General features: G+C 31.6%; 1 protein-coding gene across 1 annotated transcript in view; it reads right to left on the reverse strand.

The window, feature by feature from the left end:
* The window catches only part of LOC124954691 (paired box protein Pax-6-like), a 108,576-nt gene extending 100,097 nt beyond the window's left edge, over nt 1-8,479 (reverse strand). Inside the window, exon 1 of the mRNA XM_047508020.1 lies at nt 8,401-8,479. The gene's annotated coding sequence lies outside the window, so the exon portion shown is untranslated. The remainder of the gene's footprint in view (nt 1-8,400) is intronic.
* Between the last annotated feature and the right edge of the window lie 1,521 nt (nt 8,480-10,000).

Raw genomic sequence — 10,000 nt, forward strand, 5'->3', positions numbered from 1 at the left:
GCGTTCACCTCTTCTCTCTCTCTCTCTCTCTCTCTCTCTCTCTCTCTCTCTCTTCCCCTCCTCCTCCTCCTCATTCTACTCATCGTACTCATCCTCATCCTCATCCTCGTCCTCGTCCTCGTCCTCGTTCTCCTCCATCTCCTTTCTCGCGGGCCAACGCGACTCTCTTTATATGATGGACACCGTGCCCGACCAATGAAACGTAAAGTTTACCGAGCGAGTACCTAATCGCTCGACTATAGCTATCTAAGTAAGTACCTATCTACCTATCTACATATACAAATGCGTACGAATCTTCTGGCTCTGGATATTACTCTTGTAAATTTATGAGAATGGACGGAACGTTTGTTTCATGGATATAGATCAAAATCCATGGCATAAGATATTGCTTGAGTTTTTAACGATGGGAATAGTTTACGCAACGAAAATGATGATATTTATAGATTAGATAGATCGTAGATAAATTGAATACCTTGTTGATTAATCTCGCTTTATTATTATTATTATTATTATTATTATTGTTGTTGTTGATTTAGAGTAATTCTAGGAAATTCCTTCTTTTTTTTCTGTTTCGTTTTAATTCACGTCCAACTTGCTCTTTCTTGCGTTCGTGTATATTTGTCATCGATCACAAAAAAAAGACAAGCACGCAAACAGGCAAATCTTATGTTTATTTAATATAAATATATTTACGCGTCGAATTTAATATTCGTAATCATTGATAGTAATTTCAAAGACAAAATAGAGAACTCTTCGTGAAATCTTCTAATACGATTTATTAAAATAATTCGATAAATAATGAATTTAATCTAACAAATAATATCTAATTTATCTATAATAAATTTTTTATCAGAAAAAGATCGCATCTACTTAACGTAAATATATCCCAATTAATATCAGTATTGTAATCATTTGAACAATCATATGAATGCCAGAGGGATCGTTCGATCGTACGATCTAATTTATTAAATTAATTTGAGAAATAATGATAATGGGTACTCCAGTGAATGAATCGTTATGTTACAACGATTAACAAATTTTCTTTTCTTTTTTTTTCCTTTTTCAATATTAAACCATCCTTCCTTCAAATCGATAAATCACGTACAATCGACGTAGATACTTACTTACCTATCTATTATATCTCTTATAACGTTCAATCTTATTGTAGAAAATTTGTAATAAAAGAGGAGGATGCACACGACGATGTGACCCATAGAGTCGAAGAGGGACATCAAATAATGGATCTCTACGTGTACATGGTATCGATATAATAGTATTTCTCTCTCTCTCTCTCTCTCTCTCTCTTTCTCTTTCTCCCCTTTGCTTACGACAATAGGTCGACTAGGTCAAGTGTGTTCGCACTAATCATGTTCCTGGTCAGAAACGAGGTCCGAAAATGCACCGACGAAATGTGAACTATGCGAACACAACAAAGCCCCTTGTCACTTTCGTCCAGATGCTTTTCACGAGAGACCCTTCCACGCGAATTTCAAATACGCCTTGTACCTTTTGGATAATCTATTACCCTAACCCACCACCAATGTAAGATGAACGTTGACATTTTTTCCTCATATACTTCCATCTATGAACCTATCGGAATTGTTCACAAAAAGAAAAAAAAAAAAAAAACACTAAATTACGTTTTACGTTAAAATATATCCTTGTTCTTTGTGGCGATCGTATAAATAAAAATAAAATAAAAAATAAATAAATAAATAAAGAAAAGAAAAAGAAAGGAGAAATGTTGAAGAATATCTTTTAATAATCGTCAGCTACAACTACTTGAAGAAATTTTATCAATTTTTTTATACGATAACTATTTAATCAATATTCATTACGAATATTTTTGTGTAAACGTAAACGAGCCGTTCACAAGTCAAATCGATTAATTTCACTTAACAGAATTTTTCTTTTTTAAATTTAATCGTCGGAAACACTCGACGGAACGTCCTCACTTTTTATATTCATAATAAATTTTTATAATTTTCGTTATATAAAATATCATTAAATGACAAAATTCTTTTTGATCATCGAATTAACAATAATTTATTTCAGAGGCGAATCTGATTGACTCCATTCTTCGATGTATGTAAATCGTTGCAATGATGCAATTCAAATGCAACAGCAAGGACTTTATACGTTTTACAATGTTCATTTGGATTTATATTTTAAAGAGAATTTTAAAAAAGCGATTTATATTATTTCGTCACATTTCTTTGCTTTCTTTTTATTAATCGATTTGGCAAGCGAGCGACTCGAATAACGAAATGAAAAAAAAAAAAAAAAGAAAAAAAGAGAAAAAAAAAGTAGAAAAAATTAAAATTAAAATGCTTCGACAACATTATTGTATCCAGTGGCTATTAGAGCTACAACGATTAATATTATTACAAAATTTTCATCGTTATAGTAATACTAATAATATAATAATCCTTTTGCTATCGTCGTTTGACCGCTCTTGTAGAAAAGGCTGTCGTGTCTGATAGGTCACAATTCAACCAATCAGGAGATTTCTTTCTTAATCCGATTTTTCTTCAGTGATTTTCTTTGCGAGTGACTTTAGCTGACCGTATTACGTGAGAAAGATTTCGTGACGAGCAACTATAGTCGCTCGTGATAAAGATAATAAAATATTTCTTAACATTACAATTTACACTGTAACAAATTATTACAAATACAAAAACATAATTGTCATTGTTCATACCTATGTATATTAATCTATCAATTCATATTATCAATAGTACGTTAATTATTACTTTAATATTAACATTATATTAATATTATATATTTAATATTAATATTTAATATCAATGATATTTTGTAATAATGTAATATTAATGTTATCGAAATAAACGAAATAAAATGAAAATGGAAAAAAAAAGAAAATTATATGACACCGTCATATCATCCTGTTACGAGCAAAACGTTAGTTGTAAATGCTTCAAAATCAAACAAATGTAGTAGAAAAGTCAAACTACCAAAAGTTCCGTCTATGTATCTGTTTTGTAATAGAGAAATCGATGGCGATAGAGTAGGATCGAAGGGTCGTCGAATTCTTCCGAACGAAATCCGAGCATGATCCTTGAGTTTTCCCACATTGAACTGAAAACTCGAAACTCACGACGTGCTTGCACCAACGAGGGTGGAGAAAATCACAATGAAAACTTTTGCTTTGGAGATCTTTCTTTCTCTCTCTCTCTCTCTCTCTCTCTCTCTCTCTCTGTCTCTCTTTCTGTCTGTCCGTCTGTTGTTGGGATCAGTTTCGAGAGTCGGTAAAAACGTCACAAGAATGAGAAAGAAAGAGGGAAGGAAGGGACAAAATTCAAGAAAAACCAGGACAGAAGATGAAAAAAGGTTGCGTGGGATTGCGGGGGATTAAAATCGAGTACCCCTGCACTCTTTCTCTCTCTCTCTCTCTCTTTTACTCCCTTTCTTTCCATTTTTTTTCCAAGCGTTATAAATCCACCCCCTCTCACCCTCATATTACCGACACGCTCGTACCGTTTCTTTTGAGGTACCCTTCCCTTACCTCTTCACGGGACGATTCTTAAGCTCGTGGATAACGTAATAATAATAATGAATAAGCGTACAAGTAGAAGGAGTTTGACATGGACTATGGAACATAGGCGTCGACATTTAAACATTCATAGAGAGATAATATATAATCCTATTTAAAATATAACAATTAATATAGCAATTATCGATATAAATCATTAGGTATTTTTCAGATCTAAATATTTGTCCATTTTATTCTAAATAATATCCGTTGTTTTCATGAAAAGAAATATACAATTTATACTGACAAAATGAAAAATAAATATTTAATAATATTCATTTTGATATATGTGCGTATTCAGTGAAGAAAAATTTTTAAAGAAAGTACCCCGCCAATGATCATGCGCACCTTGCTTTTGGATCACGCATCACCTTCCTCCCTACCGAAATACGCGTCAGAAGAGAAAGAAATAAAGAAAGGAATAAAGAAAGAAATGTATGAGAGGGTGCAAGAGAGAAAGATATATATATATATATATATATATATATATATATATATATATATGTAGTATAGTTATATACGGGGGTCGAGAGGACTCCTTTGAATGGATGAGTCCGGGATTTAAAATCCAAGCTCCACTCGAAATCGCGTTACTGAATACAGAAAGAGAAGAGAAAAAAGAAAGAGATATAAAGATATACATACATACACACACACACACACACACACATATACATACACACATACACATATATATATATATATGTATAGAGAGAGAGAGAGAGAGAGAGAGAAAGAGAGAGAAAGGTGTAGCGAGAGTAGAGATGATATACAAAGTAGAGACTGTTCGTACCCTTCGCAGCGTGCGAAGGGATTAAGTACCTACGAAGTACTTACGTGTAGTTCCATCCATGCACGTTCTACGATAGTAAAGAGAGAGAGAGAGAGAAAGAGAGAGAGAAAGAGAGAGAGACAGTACTACCTACTCACCGAGAGGTGTTCTTGGGTAACCGCAGATGCGACACTTCAAAGTACCGTGTCGTAGCTCGTGGTTGTAACGTGGTAAGGCAAACACGTGAACGAGAAAGGGATGATGCTCGAGGGATGATGTTAGAGGGAGTTTTGTCATCCCTGTATAGGATGATGGCCTTGTACTTTTTCCTCCTCCTCCTTCTCCTCCTCCTCCTCCACGTCTTCTTCTTTTTTCTTCATCTTCACCTTCTTTTCTTTCACTTTTTTTCTTCTTTCTCCGTTTCTTCTTCTTCTTCTTATTATTTTTACTTTTATTTCTCCTTATTCTTCTTCCTCTTCTTCTTCTTCTTCTTCTTCTTCTTGTTCGTCTCGTTACGAAACGCGTAATTTCGCGAGCGAGAAGGGCTTCAAACGATATCCAACGGTGTCCTATTTCGTTTTATAAAAAACGATGGAAGCGCATCCTGATGCAATTTCGTCCGAATGCCGCCTGAGAAAAGCGACTGCAAGCGGCTACGTAATTAAAGGAAGACCTTCCTACCTTCCTTCCTTCCTTCCATCCTTCCTTTCATCCACCCTTCTTTTTTTTCTTTTATTTCTTTCATTCATTCTTTCTTTGACTTGTTCTCTCTTTCTCTCTCTCTCTCTCTCTCTCTCTTTCTTGTTTTTATCTGAATCGACAAAACGCCATGACATTATACTTTGAATATAATCGTGTTAAATGCGATTTTGTTCTTAATTGTTTCTTGACGTTTACGATCTTATTAATTCAGAGACAGAGAGATACAGAGAGAGAGAGAGAGAAAGAGAGAGAGAGAGAGAGACAGACAAATTAAAAAATAATTCTATACGATTTCCGTATAGATTTATAATAATATTTTGTTAATTAATTATTTAGTAATTTTCTATATGGTAAAAAAGAAATTTATATGTTTATGCAATTAATATGATAATATTTGATAATATCTAAATAATAACACGAATTTATCGAATTTTATCATATATATATATATATATATATATATAGAGAGAGAGAGAGAGAGAGAGAGAAAGATTGGAGTGAAAGAAAAAAGTTCTAAAGTTCTAAAATTTACGACAATAAATGAGATAATAATTTATATTATCGAAAATAAATTATACGATATGTTTAATATCCTAATAAGAATGGTTTAATAGTTTTATCCTTTATAGCAAATGATATCTCGTATCGTTTCGAAATGTATAGTTTAAGTATTGCCTGTGCTCGTTGTTCGAGCAACAAAAAAAAAACAAAAAAAAAAAAAAACAGAAGCAAAAGAAAAAAATGGTCTAATATCAAGACAATTTTATTCGATCTACATGGAATATCTCGAATATCTCGAAGTTTATCGAGCTATCGTCGAACAACTGACGCGTTTTCTTTCTCCTCCTTTTCATTTTTTCCACGAGTTTCAACTTCGAGGTTAACGATTTAGACGAAAGTCTAAAGTTAGAGGAAGAGGAAGAGGAGGGGAAGGAGAAAGAGAAGGAATTCGCGTAAGATGAAAATCGTGGGAAGTATTTTTTTTTTTTTGTCTTTCTTCTCTCGAGTATCTATACTATATATTATCGAAGTAAATAGACATATATATATATATATATATATATATATCGACCTACACACACACACACACACACAAATAAACAAACACAAACGCAGATTCACACAACGTATGTTTTCGATAGGATTCTATCGTAAGCTTCGACGGTGGTCCATTTCCCATCGTCCGTCATCTGTCGTTGATCTTTCCGAGCGTCGTTCGTCGTTATAAGATATCCATATAGTCACTCTTCGGCATATGACCGATCAGGTCATTTTATACTTGCTAACGTAAACGTCTTTCCTGAGGGAACATCTAGGAACCATCACGTCCTCGCGAGTGATCGCCTCCCTCTCCATTCTTTCGCTCGAGGTATACGAATCCCCCCCTTTATGGGTTCATGGAGTAATATTACCCTTTCTGGGTGGTCCAGAAAGATACTTTAAACGCGTAAAATTTTGTCAACGTGTTTCAATTAATTAATTAATTAATTGATTGATTAATTAATTAATTGATTAATCGAAAGGAACTTTTATTTACTTATTTAATTAAGTAATTATTTAATTTTTAATTATATCAATAATATAATTAAAATAATTATATTAGTAATTAATTATTCGTCAATGTTTAATTCGTCTTATCTGTTCTTCAATCGTATATTATTAAAAATACAATTTTGACAAATTTAAATTGTTCACGTATCAAATTATTATCCGTATTACAAGTATTAATATATTCATTATATTCATATATATATATATATATATGATATATGAATATAATGATATATATATTATATATGTTTGTATATATACTATATATGTATTTTATTTCTATATCAATATTATTTTATAATATATTTATATATGTATGAAAGAAGTTAAATTTTTATTTCTTCTTCTTCTTCTTCTTCTTCGAGAAAGGAGAACGAGATCGACGGTGTGCATGGATCAGGATCTATTAATAGATATCCCTAAGGCGTTTCGTAAGGCATTTCTCCCTCTAGAATAAGCGTGGGCCGTGCCGACTGAAATCGAAAACGTTGATCCGGCGTGCAGCAGGAGCGCGACTTGTCAAGTAAAACGATAAAAGTGCGAAAGGCGAAAAGGGTGTCGAGGCAAATAAGTGCAGTCACGATCCAAAGTGTGTTCGGTCGCTAACAATAAGTGATCGATGATCGAGTTCCTGACTCAGCACGCACGCGCGAAACCGAATACCGCGAAATATTTTCATTATAGTCTCGCACGTAGCCAAAAAGTAAAGAAATAAATATATAATGCCACGGTATTATAATATTTTAAATTATAAAGAAAAATCAGGCGAGATTAATTGTAAATTTCTTCTTTTTTTTTTTTTTTCGTTATTTGATAACGAAAAAATTGATAATAATATCGATTGATATTATACTTCTTACGTGTATGATATGCATACTATTACGTTTATGTTCGTATTTACAATATGCATGTAACTATGTTTACGATCGTGTTTACAATATACATATATCCTATTATTATGTATTGATCTATTACGCAGGTATGTATATTAATGATGCTATAAGCTTATGTTATATTACGTTACGTTTATGTCAATCTTTATAGTATTTTAAGTGATAAAAGAAAAAAAGAAAATATAAAGAAGTAAATACAAAAGTTCGATCAAATTTGTATTAATATTTTCATTGATATCTATTAATAAAAATATTTGTCAATTATATTCAATATATTAATTAAGATAATTATGATGAATTAATTTATTTTCATGTGTATGATATGCCATATAATTTATATTTATGTTTATATTTATAATATGCGTATATCAATATCTATGTTTTTTTTTCTTTTCTATGATATGGATATATTATATGCGCGTCTTATATAGTAAAGAATATAATAAAATAATTTTTAATAATTTTGATCGATTGCAATAAAAATTGCAGTAATTGAGAGAAACTTTCTCTCCGTGAAAAAAAGAAAAAAAAATCAATCTCGATGCATCAGATCATCGTATCTGATTAAAAAGTAAATTGTCGATTATTTTTCGTTTAACAATTGGATAATAAAAATTTCAAGAAGAAATCATTATAAAATTCTTTCTGGTAATACGAACGCAGAGTTGATGAAAAAGAAAAAAGATATTATATACTCGAGTATTTTCAAAGATATAAAAATTTACACGTACATTCGTTTATCTAAGATACACAAAATGTCGATATAATAAACATTTTAATAAAATATGTATCAAAAATGAAAAAATATAAACAATATAAAAAGAATGAAAGAATAAAAAATAAATAAATTAATAAATAAAAAAAAAGAAACAAAAGAAAATTCACAATAAGATATATAAGATATATAATAAATATAATTATTTAAATACCTCACATTTTTACATTTTTCCGATCAAACGATCGATATTGAGATCGACAAAGATTGTTTCCATAATGGAAAGAAGATCCTCAAGAAGGCAAACAACCAACCAAGTTGACTGTCCTCCGAAAGGAATCGCCAATCATGTTGAAAATTTTCGTTCCTCTTCTTGCACGCACTTCCGTGAATTATCTACGTATTTGCACGCTCGTTCTCTTTCTCTCTCTCTCTCTCTCTCCCTTTCTTTCTGTCTTTCTGTCTTTTTCTTTCATCGGTCAACACGAGAGGAAAAAAGGCTCTTGAAAGTTTTTTGAAAGAGAGAGAAGGAGAGAGGATTAATATTTCACAAAAATAATCGTTCTTTCACGCAGAAGAGAGGCGACGTGTGCGTTTCCTTCGGAATTTACGTGTCAACTGAAGATGACGACCTATCTCAGATGACCTTCTCACCGTTTCCGTGTAATTCCTATACAAGCAATAACATTCCGTGGTAAGAATATACATAAGTATAAGATACGAACGAATTCATCTATATATTTATTTACATTTTTTTTTTTTTCTATCTTACGTTTGACTCCTATAATTATCGATCTCGTTTAATACTCATGTATCTATTTAACATACGTCATTTCATTTAATACATACATAAACGTACGCATATAATAATCATCTAAATAAAATATATTAATAAATATTTCATAGGTATGTATAATATGTTACAAAAATTTTATAATAAAACCTTTTATACATTTACTATTATATATATATATATATATATATTTAAATATAAGATAAACATTAATCAGATATTAAATTAATTTATTAAAATATATAATTATGTGATTGTAATAAATATTAAATATTTAAATAATAATAATTAAGTATGTACTTAGTATACTTATACTGATATTATAAGAATTATTGTCATACAAAATAATATCCTGAAGATAAGCAATCGATCTGTGCTTGTTAGAGCGTGTGTACGATGAAGGTCAATTCGTTCCAATCTCTCTCTCTCTCTCTCTCTCTCTCTCTTTCTTTCATTCTCTTTCTTGCACACACACATACATATACACACACACACGTATACGCATACACACGTACACTCGCGTACTAGATAAAGATAGATCTAATATTTTCGAACAATGAACATTCGTCGTAGTCGTTGGTTAGACTTATAACACGCGCCACGAATTGACGCGAAGGAAAACGAGGCATGACCTCGCAAACAAGTTCCCGACCAATTTCGAACTATAATATAATACTAGCACTATGTATCCAAGTGTAATATATATATATATATATATATATATATATATATATATATATATATATATATATATATATGTACGTATATTATATACGTTAAAATATCGAGAAAGGAAACATTAGAGAGATAGAGAGGAGGAACTTATGCGAGAGAGAACGATATGGACAACACATTCGACAGCAGGCCGAAACGAATCGAACAAAAGTCGATGTCTTCATCGTCCATCTTTCTCTCACGAATCGAAAACGAGAGCTAGGAGAACCAAGAGGAAAAATAAGAGGCAACTATACCCATTGAAAGCCCACTGACACGGAATAGTAACGGGTCACGCCCATCGCGC

This window comes from Vespa velutina, chromosome 1, assembly GCF_912470025.1.
Source record: "Vespa velutina chromosome 1, iVesVel2.1, whole genome shotgun sequence".
NCBI lineage: Eukaryota > Metazoa > Arthropoda > Insecta > Hymenoptera > Vespidae > Vespa > Vespa velutina.